We start from the raw sequence: 13,225 nt of genomic DNA, 5'->3' as shown, positions 1-13,225 counted from the left end.
ATGTGAAGTCTTGAAAGTTATCCAAAATAGATCACTATGTGAAGGTATCAACCAATTGGTTCGATTTCAGCTAAAATTGGTAAACTTATTCACACTCACTAAATCCTTTTATGTATCACATACTTTCACGTTCTCATTTCATTGTTAGGATAAGATTTTGTACAATCTTTTAGAAAAAAAATAATTCGAAGAAATAATTAATTATTTCAAAATCATTAAAAATCATACATCAATTAATATTAGTATCATGATTAAATATGCATTTCATTTATTTTCTAAACAGATATTTAAAGTCCATTATAAACAAGTAAAAGTGAACGAAGAAAATACTTATAAAGACTTAAATTCATCAAATCTCTTTCAAAACTATGCAAAATGAGTCATTCACATTCACTAAACTTTTTTTTGTATCACTTACTCCCACAGTTCTCATTTCATTGTCAGCACAAGATTGTATACAATTTTTTTTTTAAATAAATTATAATTAGAATTGTAATTACTTATTTCAAATCCATTAAAAATTATGAATCAATAAATATAAGTATCATGATAAAATTTATTTATTTTTCTTTTTTTAAAAAAAATAATACAAAATTCATTATGAATAAGTAAAAGTAAATGAGAGCTAGAAGATATTTATAATGACTTAAATTCATCAAATCTCTTTCAAACGATACAAAAATGTACGTGAAGTCTTGAAAGTTATCAAAAACAGATTACGTGTGAAGTTATCCCCCAATTTCTGTATTACATACTCCCAAGTCCCACCATTCTCATTTCATTGTCACGATTTCATACAAGTTTTTAGAAAATATCAATTAAAAGAGTAATTTGATTAACATATATCTTCTATTAATTAATTTTTAATTTTTATCTATTTATACGCGCATCTTAACTTTAACATAATTAATACAAAGAACAAATTTTTTTAAAAAAAAATTACTTTTCTCTTAATTTTTTAAATTAACAAGTATCCAAAAATACAACTAAATGAAAACGGAGGAACTATATGAACTCAGGCTGAAATCACAAATATTTTAAGTCAAGTTTCTTCCATTACTGCTTTAACTTATTGTTTAGTCCTTCCAAAATTTAAGCTGTCCATTCATAGCAAAGAAAAAAAATAAATAGACAAAACAAAAATCATTTTTACAACTCTTTAAAACGTGGTAAATCGAAATGCAATATTATTTAGGGCCAATTTTTTGGTAGATAAAAAGCACAATCAATATGAATACTTAGCAATAAGGGTTTTCAATTGGGGACTATATGGTAGTTGAAAGGTCGTCGATCTATTTCCCAAATTTAATTATTTCCACATAAAGGGTAATAAATAAAGTAGCAAATCATTTTCCAAGCAAGTGTACTAACGCGGTATACTAGTCTAACTAAAATTTCATATGTCCATACTTTAACATTGTCACATCTCGACTCATTAATGTGTCACCCAAAGTACTCCACATGTTTAAAACAATGCTGATTGGAAATGACATTTTTTTTTATAAAAGTAATTAAATAAAAGTATATATCTAAAGAACGAATTAGTTGAATCATTTCTTTTATAATTAATAAAATCGACATAAAATATATGTAGGATTGTTGTTGTACACCATCTCCAATATAGTAGTCCTAGCTATCCACTTCACTATGACGTGGTAGAGTGTTCATCCCAATCCCTTAGTAGGAGTACCTTTCCTTTTAATTGAGAGGCTATGACTCGGAATTGATATGACTCCTCTCAATTAAAGATTCGAAAAAAAGATATGGAGTTTATCCAAAAAAAAATGTTCTCTCGTGGTGGTACGTGGATTCCTGAGGGCCCAAGCTTCCCGTCTCAACCAATCACCCATTAGATCAAGCATCGTGTTGATTTTAAAAAAAAATAGTAGTGTTACTAAACCAAAATTGACGTGAAGTTTTTGTAATTACTAATTATCTCTTCAACTTTTTTTTTTTTGGCTATAGTGAATTTATAGATATATTAGAGAAAGTTAAGTGACTTTATTGATATAAGGATAAATTAGAGAAAATAATGTAATATTTTTGATTAAAAAATAAATTTAAACGACTTAAACAAAAAATTTTCTAAAGTTGAATGACCTTTTAAAGTTACTTCCTTCGTTGTCCTATTTTTCATTTTTGGAAAAAAGTTGAAATATGTCATTGAACTTTGAGAAAATGTTTATCTATGTCATTGTTTAAAAGTTTGGCTCATCTATACCCATTCTGTAGTGAAGGCAACTCAACAAGAGGAGTAATAAGAGGAGCACACATGGATAAAATTGAAGGAACATTGAGAAAAGACTCATCTATGCATTATTTTGTTAACTAAAAATAGTTTCAGTTTTGCAAAATGATTTTTTCATATGGTTAATTATGATTCGGCCACGTCACTAATTAAATCACTTTTTTAAAGGAAAAAAGGCTCAAACTTTGAGAAAAGTTTCATCTATGTCATCTGTTAAAAGTTTGGCTCATCTATGCCATTTCAGTTAACAAACAATGACATGAATGAATCTTTATCTCAAATAAAAATGACATAAATAAGTCAAACATTTAATAAATGTCATAAATAATTTTTTTCCCTCAAAGTTCGATTGCATTCCATCGGCAAAAGATGAAGCAAGTCCACCGTAACAAACCTCACAGGCCAAGATTGCAAAGGTCTTAAACTTAATTAAGAATTATTTTTTTCATACCTAAGCCAAATGATAGGTAATTGCACTTTATTTAATTAGTAGGGAGTAATATCTAGTTTTGGCAAATCCTTCCCATCATAATACATATGAGATTTATCAGATCTAGTAGCTTGTTTGCCAACATAACAACAACTCGATTAGCTTCACTATTATAATGGTTGATACATCAATTCATACTATATATTAGTTGCCCCTCATGATGTCCGCTATACCATGATTAGTTTTGGAATTGTCGATTTGGCCTCTTCAACTTGTCAACCACAAGTTTAGATATATTCAGATTGATCATTTTTATATGTAATATATGAGGTGTGTGTTTACGTGTTTGATTTTATATTTGTTTAAATGTCTACTTGTGTAGTTGTACACGCCAAACTTAAAAGATATAGATATCAATAGGAGCACGTTTATTTATTTATGGAAAAACAACATAATTAGACATACTTCATTATCATATATACTATTATTACCTATACTTTAAAAATATTACATATCTTACCACTATAATTAAGAGTTTCATATGTATCTTACACTTAGATACACATATTTTTCCTATAAGATACACAAAAATAGGGAAAGACGCGAGTGAGATTGGGAGAGGGAGGCGAGCAAGATTCGTATCTCAGATACATGTGAATCACACTAGATACATGTATTTGTATGTATTTAGAGTGATTCACATATATTTGGGATACCAAATACATGGGAGAGTGGCGAGCGAGATGGGAGAGAGGCGAGGGAGGTGAGCGAGATTTGCTGTGTATTCCATATACATGTGAATCTACTTGGATACAATGTATTTGCAATAAATTACATCTAAATTTGACTCATGTATCCGAGATACATGTACTCAGACAAATCTGAAGACACCAAAATCTGGTAAGACACATAATATTACAAACTAAAGTATATTCTGCATTATTTATTATGTCAAACTTATATCACATCATTTTAAGGTATAGTAGCAACTTTTCATGTTAGATGTTTGTTGTTGGACTTTTGTTACTGTGCCAAAAAGAAAGTTGTAGTGATCATGAGGTTTCCACAATTTTCTGGCTGTCTGTCTCCTATAGACAATTTTATTTATAAGATTTATCCTATAGTTCTACTATTTCTATGAAAAAAAAATTGAGTGGACTAGCCTTCTTGGAGAAACAAGAGTACTCTATTACTCTATACTTTTGGCTCTCTAATTAGTACATGTCATTGTGTCAAGTCTATTTCATTATTATTTATATATTAAAGAATCAAAATTTTAGCTCAATAAAGAAATAAATGGAATTGAAGGTGGATGACACACCCCTCTTTATAATACTTATAATTTAACATCTAATAAAATAAAATAAATCCCTTTCGTTAGTCTACAAAATCCACTAAAACAATCGAATGGTGTTATAATATGGGAAAATTGTATGAAATAGTAAACTATTAATTAATTAAATGCTATAATCATAATTTTATTTAATTCTAATCCGTAGCAAACACTTTGCCGTTCGCCTCTCTCTCCAGAAGTCTCGCTCGCCACTCTCTCTGATCTCGCTCGCCACTCTCCCTCGCCTCTCTCACTTTATACAAACACAAATGTATAAATTGTGTTTGTGTTTGTATAAAGCGAGAGAAAACTGTATATACAAATACAAATACATATCTCTTCGTCCTTTACACATAAATTATACAATACAAATCTTTCCCTGTCCAGTTCTTTTTTGTCTTTCTCGCTTTATACAAACACAAATTATATAAAATACAATGTATAATTTGTGTTTGTATAAAGCGAGAGAGAAATTTGATATACAAATACAACTGTTTTAACTCGATTCAATTGTGTACAAATTTAAATTTTATGCAGATATACAAACACAAAGAACATATACATATACAAACACAATTTTCATAGACACAGACCCCCGATTTATACTAATCTCTGCAATTTATACAAATCAGACGCCTACGATTTTATACAAATCAAAGTTGCCTGCGATTTTTATACAGATCTGATGCTCCATAGCATACTATATTTGCCATGGAGTGCAAATAACAAAACTATAACTATAGAACGCTAATATAATTTTTATGTTTGTTTAACCTAAAATTTACTCTTATAATAATGTTCTACTTCACTCCATCAGCAAGTAGTGGACTTTTGGCCATGTAAACAAAAAAAAGAAATTTGGAATTTTTAAAAGTTACTAAAATTGTATTTTGTTATACTTTTTGCAATAAATATTTAAAATTTAAATGTATTTTTCTATTAAAAAACATGAAATATAATGTTAATAGTGTTATTTTATAAAAAATAAAAATATTATGATAAATTTGTGAAAAGAAAAATTTTATAAAAGTGAAAAAATTAAAATAAGGTTTTGGGTATTGAAGTTGTATTTGAAAACATTCTAGTCAGATGTTGATTTTTAAATAAAGTGAAGAACTCTCATTGCCAAACGGGTTTAAAAAAATCATTTTTAAAGTAGGTCCGTTTCTTTTTTAGGAACATTTGTAGTTTTTTTTATACACTGGGAAATATTTTTTCTCAAAATCTTTCATAAGGTACATAATTATAATTAAGGAAATTACTCTTTTTCCTCTGTTTTAGTTAGTAGTACTAAAATAAAATGTATAATAAATACAGAGATATCATATTGTAATAATTGATATGAAATACTATTTCATTTACACGAAGATGTCAGTGGAAAAGGTAGCTGTCCCCTTGCCCACATGCCGACCAAATATGAAATATCAAAAGCCAACTCATGACTGAGGATTATTCAAAACTATATAAATATATAATCAATCAATTTGTAGTCGCAGTGGGACTTTAACACCTCTTCATATTCATGCTTAATTGGAATATGATTCGAGAGTTCAAATAAAAACGAACTGACTCTAATATCATGTAAAATAAAAATAGTAATTAAATTTCCTTATAATATTATTTCAAGATCGAAATAAAAGCTATTTGTACATGTAAAAGTAATCTATCTAAGACAACAAATTACATAAAAAATATATATACTTAAATATCACAATCTATAATTATACTATACGTAGATATTTCTATGTACATTCGATAACCATTTATATTATAAAAATACAGATATTATAAAGTAATTGATATGAATGAAACCTTTCAAATGTACGAATAAGATGTCGGTAGAAAAGGTATTGTCCCCACATTGCAGGCCAAACCTTACAAATTTAATTTTCGAAACTTTATAATATCATAACTACTATTTCTTCCATCCACTTTTAATTGTCATAATTTCTTTTTTTAGAGTTAAAGTATTAGAATTTTAACATATATTTTACGATATATTTTTTCAAAACTTGCAATTTATAGTACTACAGTTTTTGAATATCTAATTTTTTTGTTTATAACATCGAATTAATGTAATCTAATTCAACTTTGAAAATTAGTCAAATTGACTTTTGAATAGCGCAACATGACAATTAAAAGTGGACGGAGGTAGTACGTACTTTGCGAATTGTATAGTGTTTTAAATGTTTATTTTACGACTGGTTCATTAGCATAACTATTGCTCGGTAGTGTTGTGTCGTAATTTTCCTATCTTTAGAAAAATCACTTTTTTGAAATGTTCTAAGTATAAAACAATTTGAGAAATACTTAGAAAGAGTTGCCACTTAATTTTTTGAAGAAATTAAGAAAACTTATAATTTTTAAAGATTTAAACAGAAAAAATCATTTGAAAATACCAAAGAGGGTTCGGGGTTCAATTGACACATCGAGAAGGGTTTAAGCATTCGAAGTGTCCGCTAACATGCGGTTGACCTGCGACTTGACTAAAATATATTTTTGACTATTTTTTTTGGAAAAGGTGTTTTAACATAAGAATAACTTACAATATATGGTTAAAAAATAAAATGACACATTTTATTTTTTATTTATTTTTTAGAAAAAAAAAGATCCAAAATGAAATATTTGACTTGAAACATAAGTGATTAGAATATTAATAAAACTAGATTAATTAGAATTTATTTAATTCATTTTAAAATAAATTAAACCAATTTAACACATTAAAGCAAAAAAATCATTTCAAATTAATTGAAGAATAAAAGTTTTGACTAACTTTTTTGAGCAAATGACTAAGTAAGTATTTATGTATAATAATTTACACTATTGGATTAATTTTGAGAAAATAGTCAAACAAAGAGCAATTTTTATTTTTTAAGAACATGGGACCTTAATTAAAATATTTGAATTGTAGACAAGTAATTAGAATTTTAACGAAACTAAATTAGTTGGTTTCTATTGAGTCATCATTTTTTTTTTTTGGTTTATAAAAAAAACAACTATAAAATTTTTGTTTGACTAAAGATTATAAATGAAAATGCGAGAGTTGATAAAATGAGATTTATTGGAAAATAAAACAACATAGAGAAAATTTTGTCTTTTGGGGAATTAGATTAAGTTAATTAACAATTCTAAAGTTAGAGTTAATGATAATAAAAACAAACAATAAATAAGGACAATTAAATAATTTAGAAGTAAAGGAGAAATGAATTTGGGCCCTTTTTGGGCCAAATTCGCTGCCATTATTGGGCTTAACCCAATTCCTGTTTTTGTATACACGTGGTGTATACCAGTGTATATCGGCGTGTGTATAGGTGTTTTTCATGTATCTCTTGCTTCCGAACACCTATATTTCACCGAAGGTTGACTCGAACTGTTGGGTTGAAGCCCAACAAAGAGAATGCGAAGAAAATGGGGTGGTCGGGCTCATCCCAAGAGGCCATTCATGCAAAGAAATATAAATAATGAGCATTAGTGACTTTACAAAAGCAAAAATAAAAATAAAAATAATAATAATATTATAATATATATATATATATATATACACAGTGATATTTCTATTGACCACATTCTCTATTTGACAATAAAAGAAAAGCAATCCAACTAACTCTAGATGAATGCTCACCTAATCAATCTAGCATGAATCAAACTTGAACAATACATATTAGGAAACCCATTTGAATATTACAAAGAGCTCCTTCAAGGCAAGCTAAATAATTGACTAAAAACTAAGATAAAAGAATTATTATAAGTGATTTTAATACCCAATTGGACACAAAATATATTCTCAACAATAGTTCAAAGAAATATAGCCATTCCACCTTAACCTACTAAATATGAGGCTTCTTATTAACATGTAAGCAACCAAGATCTTAAATCTATATAATATATGCAAATCACATAAACCATAGGCAAAGAAAACTTTCCGTCAAAGGCAAAATAGGGAACAAAATCTCATTTATGCATAACCACTCAATCATAGAGGATTTAGACAAGATAAATTCCACATAAAGAACTAGAATCTATGAAATAAAATGCAAGAAAAATGAGCAGCCCCCTATTTAAAGCTAATGCTAATCAAAATGTTAATATGGAATAATGACAATTAGGTACATCCAAGATGAAGAATAATGAACGCAACATAACTAATAATTACTAACTTTATTATAACAAAATAAGCTTAAACAAGGAGGAATGAAACAAAATCAAATATGGACAAAGCTACTGGATATATTGTTCAACTTTGAACACTGTGCACTAAAGAAAAAAAAAAGATTTCGCGGAAGAGCATACATGCTAGGAAGGGAACTGAGCCATTTTTAAGACTAAAATAAAGTAAAATCTGTTAGTAACTAAAGCTGCAATAACAGAAGAGGTTTGATAGCGACCTAATAAAAAATAACATTTTCAAATGAATATGTATCCAACACAAAGACATTTTCAAGCATGTGATCCATCATAACTACTTAGACCATGGTACATCATTTTAACCGAATTAACTCTTCTAAAAGCAGTAGCATCAACAGGCAAACTTGCAATTAAGCCATGAAATTTCATCAAGTCAACCTACCAGACGACCAGAGCATTCAAGGGATGAATTGGAGGCAATGACCGACATAAATTAAAGCCACATATTCTACGAAATCATATTTGCACGAATCGAGATTAACGATATAAACAAACTTGCATTCTTCAGGCAGATTCGCAACTAAAATAACTTTGATTTCCATAACTTAAGAGGCAGGAAAGATTTAGACTATAGCTTTCAAATTGAACTAAAATCAGAAATTTTAAACCAAACGAATGAATAGACAAAACTTGATATAAGATGACAAGAGATAAAATAACAACCTTATACTACTCTCACAACCCAATTTTGAAACCATTTAGACCAGACCTATGGAACCTTAAAAAAAAAAAAAAAAACAAAAAAAAAACAAACACAAACAACTGCTATAATTCTCAAATCAAAAGAAAGTTTCATCACGCTAGAAATGTTAACACGAAAAATAAAAGATAAAGAAAATCATCACAAAAGAAGAAGAGTTTACCTCTTGTCAAGCAGAAACTGAGACAAACGAGCTGAGTGAAAGCTTTTCACCACGAGTTAGGTTCCGACCAGCTTCAGTTAGCCAAAGACGAGAAAGAAAAACTCCAAAGATCTAGACTCCAAGTCCTTATAATATATCTATAACTAATTCTATATGTATTTTCTATATATATATAATTGTTGTCTCCGACTCTTGAGCTATTTCTCTTTGATTTTTCCTTCTGTTTCTGGCCGACCTTCTTCCAACTTTTTTTTTAAAAAAATTTTCTCCCCCTACAAACAGTGATCAAAGAGATGATTATATAGCTGGAAAATCCAAGGAAATCGGGTGAATTTTTCAATTTTTCTTTCGGACTCCTCTACCTCTTTTCAAGATAACAGTGGAATGGATTTGAAAATCCCTTAGAAAGGGGTAAAAGAGACGTGAGGGTTTGACATTGGGGATGCCAGGGTATGGGTTTGGATGAGATTTTCAGGTTTGCAGCATGATTTGCTCGTTGGATTTCGATCTTCACGTGAAGAAGAAGAGCGCGATGGACAGGGGTGGGGTCGTCTGGTTTGGGCGTCTGCTGATGGGATTTTGGTTTCTGGGTTTGTTTTGGAATTGCTGTGTGATTATATGTATGCTGGAAATAATTTGGGTGGGCTGGATTTATGTTGGAATGGGCTTGGGTTGCTGAAAGTAATGGAATGGGAATTGGACAAAATGAGATGGGCCGCCAAAATTTACAAATAGGGCCCAGGTCAGTTTATCACAAATGGATTAGTGTGAAGTAAGGGGGAGGTTAAATTTGAATTGACAATTTAACTCATTTGATTAAAATTATAGCCAATTGAATTTAATCGGTGAATTTGATTAAAATTTAAACAAGATGAGTTAATATAAATTAATTAATGAGCTTCTTAATCTCAACGAAAAAATAAAAATAATGAATTTAATTATAAACTAATTAATTCAAATACAAAACTAATTAACTCGAAATTATAGCTAGCTATAACTTAAAGCAAATTAATAAAATATTTAACTAAAATGTAAAATCTTTTGTGATAATTTTCAAATATTTATAAAATAGGGTGATTGCAAAAATATACATGCTTATTATTAAAAAGTGATAAAATTACTATAAAAAAAAAATAACTTGAAAGTATTTTGAATTTCATAAAACTTATTAACTCAAAACTATAACCATCCCTAATATTTAAAATATAATTGTTATTATTTTTTTTGACGATTTTTGAATAATCATAAAATATACTAATTATATACATAATTATGTAAAACATATACATCATCTAAAATTTATGAAAAGTGACAAAATTATTACAAGAAATCTAGCAAACTATATTATTATTTTTTTGGAAACTTCATAAAACTAATTATTTTAAATCGTTTGAAATTGGAAAAGCTCGAAATGATTAATTTATATTGTGGAGGGTCAAAAGTGGGTGTCAACAACTGTCCCTCGTTAGACTTGGATTGATGAAAGAAATTCGAGGCAAACGAAATTGACAAATCCAGTTTTGACCGAACACATCTTTATCCTTTTGGAAAGGTATTTTGGTACACGTTTTAGGAATTATGGCCGAACCCCGAAATCGGGTTTCCTACATATCTCAGGCTATATGAGAATTCAGACCACTTGTAGTTCTATATGCTTGATTTAACACATGATTCAGAAGAATTCGAAAGTCATCCCGATATCGGATTATGAAGAGATCGGCATGCTTGAGAATAAGATTTAAGAGCAAATGTTGAAATACAGTCGAGTTTTCAACACTGATCCCGCCTACATATCCCTCAACTTAGAGAATCAGACTGCTTGTAGTTCGACTTGATCGGAAAGGAAATCTCTTATGCCTAGATAACCTTCGGTTGGGAGGAATGACAAGATAAGTCGAGTATGAAAAGTGGGCTTGCAATCTCTTAGTCATGAATGTGGAGCTCTTCACATCCATAAGTAAGAACTTACACGGACATAATTTCCAAATCTCTTAGTGTATTGTCATTCAGATTGGAAAGCTGCTTCCGGAGGAAACCAAAGATTTTCGGATGTGAAACTGAAACTAGGAAACCTAAAGAAAAACCTACATGCCTTCTGATAGGGGTGTGGTTTGATTGTGGTGGAAGTCGTTCCTCTGCTCGCGTCCTAAGAGTTTGATATTCTTCTTTGGACTATGTCCCAGTTCGCTGCTAAGAAAAAGTTCCACGTTGTGCTGCATCCTTTTTGATGTCGTCCGCACCTGTGGTTTGTTTTGGAGAATTCATCCTTTCGGATGCTCTCAACAAAGACTGAGATAAAACTCATTAGCATAAAATGCAATTCAAATGGGAGACAGTGTCTTTTACCGTGTTGACACTTAATTGTTCTCCTTGAATATTTGGCGTCAACTCCATCGGGTTTGACGTAAAGCAAATTAAGCTTGTGTCTTGTATTTGTAATATAATCTTCAATGTACTCTTCTTTTGATGACGAAGTAATAAAATAGGCATATGTAATATGTTGATAGTTCTCTTGATGTCGTTGTTGCAAATGAAAATGATGCAGCCAACGTTGATTTTCTCACGTGCATGATTTCTTTTTCTGCGATGCATGAAACTTTTTCTCGCGATGCATGAATCTTTCTCTTGCAATGGATGAATATTTCTCTTGCTATGCATGACCAATTCTCTTACAATGCATGAAAATTTTCCCGCAATGCATGACATTTTTCTCGCGATGCATGAATCTTCTCTTACAATGCATAGATCAATTTTCTCGCGATGCACGAATCTTTCTTTTGCAATGCATGAATATTTTTTTCTCTTTCTATGCATGATTTCTTTCTCTTGCAATGCATGAATTCATTTTCTCGCGATGCATGATTTCTTTTTTTTGCGATGCATGAAACTTTTTCTCGCGATACATGAATCTTTCTCTTGCAATGCATGAATATTTCTCTTGCTATGCATGACCTTTTCCCGAGATGTATGAATTCTTTTCCGAGATGCATGACTTCTTTCTCTTGCTATGCATAATCTTTTCCCGCGATGCATGACTTTTCTCTTGCTATACATGATTTCTTCTTTTTGCTATGCATAAATCTTTCTCTTGCAATACATGAATCTTTTGATGATGCAATCCAGTACCGGAATGAAGATGATGCTTTACCGCACAACGCAGGTGATCTTCTAGGTATCTTCTGGGTGGCGGTATCGGTCTGAATTGATAATATAATAAAAATGACCCTCGGAGTAGTGATATCATCTCATTTGATGATATAAATGATTCTCCGAGTAGTGGTATATCTCATTCGACAATACAATGTAAACAACCTTCAGGGTAAGAATGTTATTATATCTGATAATATAATGCAGATAAACATCTTCCAGGTATCTCTAGTTGCTGGAAAATAATAATATTGCTCTCTTCGTGATTTTTGTTTGTTCCATCTCCGAACATAGTCGCAATGCTCATTATGATCTTTGCTTTGTTGGGAATTGAATGAAATAATGTTATTCATGTTCCAAAATCTTTGATATAAGCAACATAAAATTTTCTACATCCACAGAAAAATTGTTAGTTTAACATGAACTGATCTGTGTCGATCTCCGCGGTTGTCTGCTCCTTGTCTTGCTATCTTCGATTGATTTCTCCGATCTCCCGTTTCTTGATAGATAAGACAAAATATTTTTTTTTATGCAAATATGATTGAAACATGAAGGAAAAGTTTTTTAAGGAAATAAATTTTCAAAAGTAATGTTTGGAAAAAGCCACTTCCAAGTGTCATGTCACGCCAAGTTTAGTGAACGTCATTCAGAGTTGGTGTTTTGAGATCTGTCTGATCACTTGCTGGAAAGTATTCAAAGTTGTTCCAAACTGCCGATGAGCCTGTTGAAATTTTGAGGCCATCCTCAAAATTTCTGTCTCAGTTAACTGCCTTGGCTTATCTTTAACCGTTGGTGAGCAATCACGAAAATATTGAGATCTTCTCAAAAATTCTGTCCCAGTTGCAAATCTCAAAGTAACTTCAATCTTGACTTTGTTGGAAAGATCTTCTTCTCGAGAATTTTTGAGTCCCTCTCAAAAATTCTGTCCCAGTTTCTATTGTAAAGGAAAAATAGAAATCTTACGGGAGATATGACCGAGCCCTTGTGGCGCCTACGTATCCCGTTGAGTTAGGAATCAG

The 13,225-nt window shown here is 30.2% G+C and overlaps 1 protein-coding gene across 2 annotated transcripts in view; it reads right to left on the bottom strand.

The window, feature by feature from the left end:
- The window catches only part of LOC125827363 (tubulin beta-2 chain), a 461,890-nt gene that overhangs the window by 445,694 nt on the left and 2,971 nt on the right, over nucleotides 1-13,225 (bottom strand). Inside the window, exon 1 of one of the 2 annotated variants that reach the window (XM_049506676.1) lies at nucleotides 6,848-6,851. The exons of the other annotated variant lie outside the window; for it this stretch is intronic. The gene's annotated coding sequence lies outside the window, so the exon portion shown is untranslated. Of the gene's footprint in view, nucleotides 1-6,847; nucleotides 6,852-13,225 lie in introns of those variants that run through there. 2 annotated transcript variants of the gene reach the window in all.

This window comes from Solanum verrucosum, unplaced genomic scaffold, assembly GCF_900185275.1.
Source record: "Solanum verrucosum unplaced genomic scaffold, falcon-dt-bn FXZP01000138.1, whole genome shotgun sequence".
NCBI lineage: Eukaryota > Viridiplantae > Streptophyta > Magnoliopsida > Solanales > Solanaceae > Solanum > Solanum verrucosum.
Note: the sequence above shows the minus strand (reverse complement) of the source record. Positions and strands in the feature narration are given on the sequence as shown.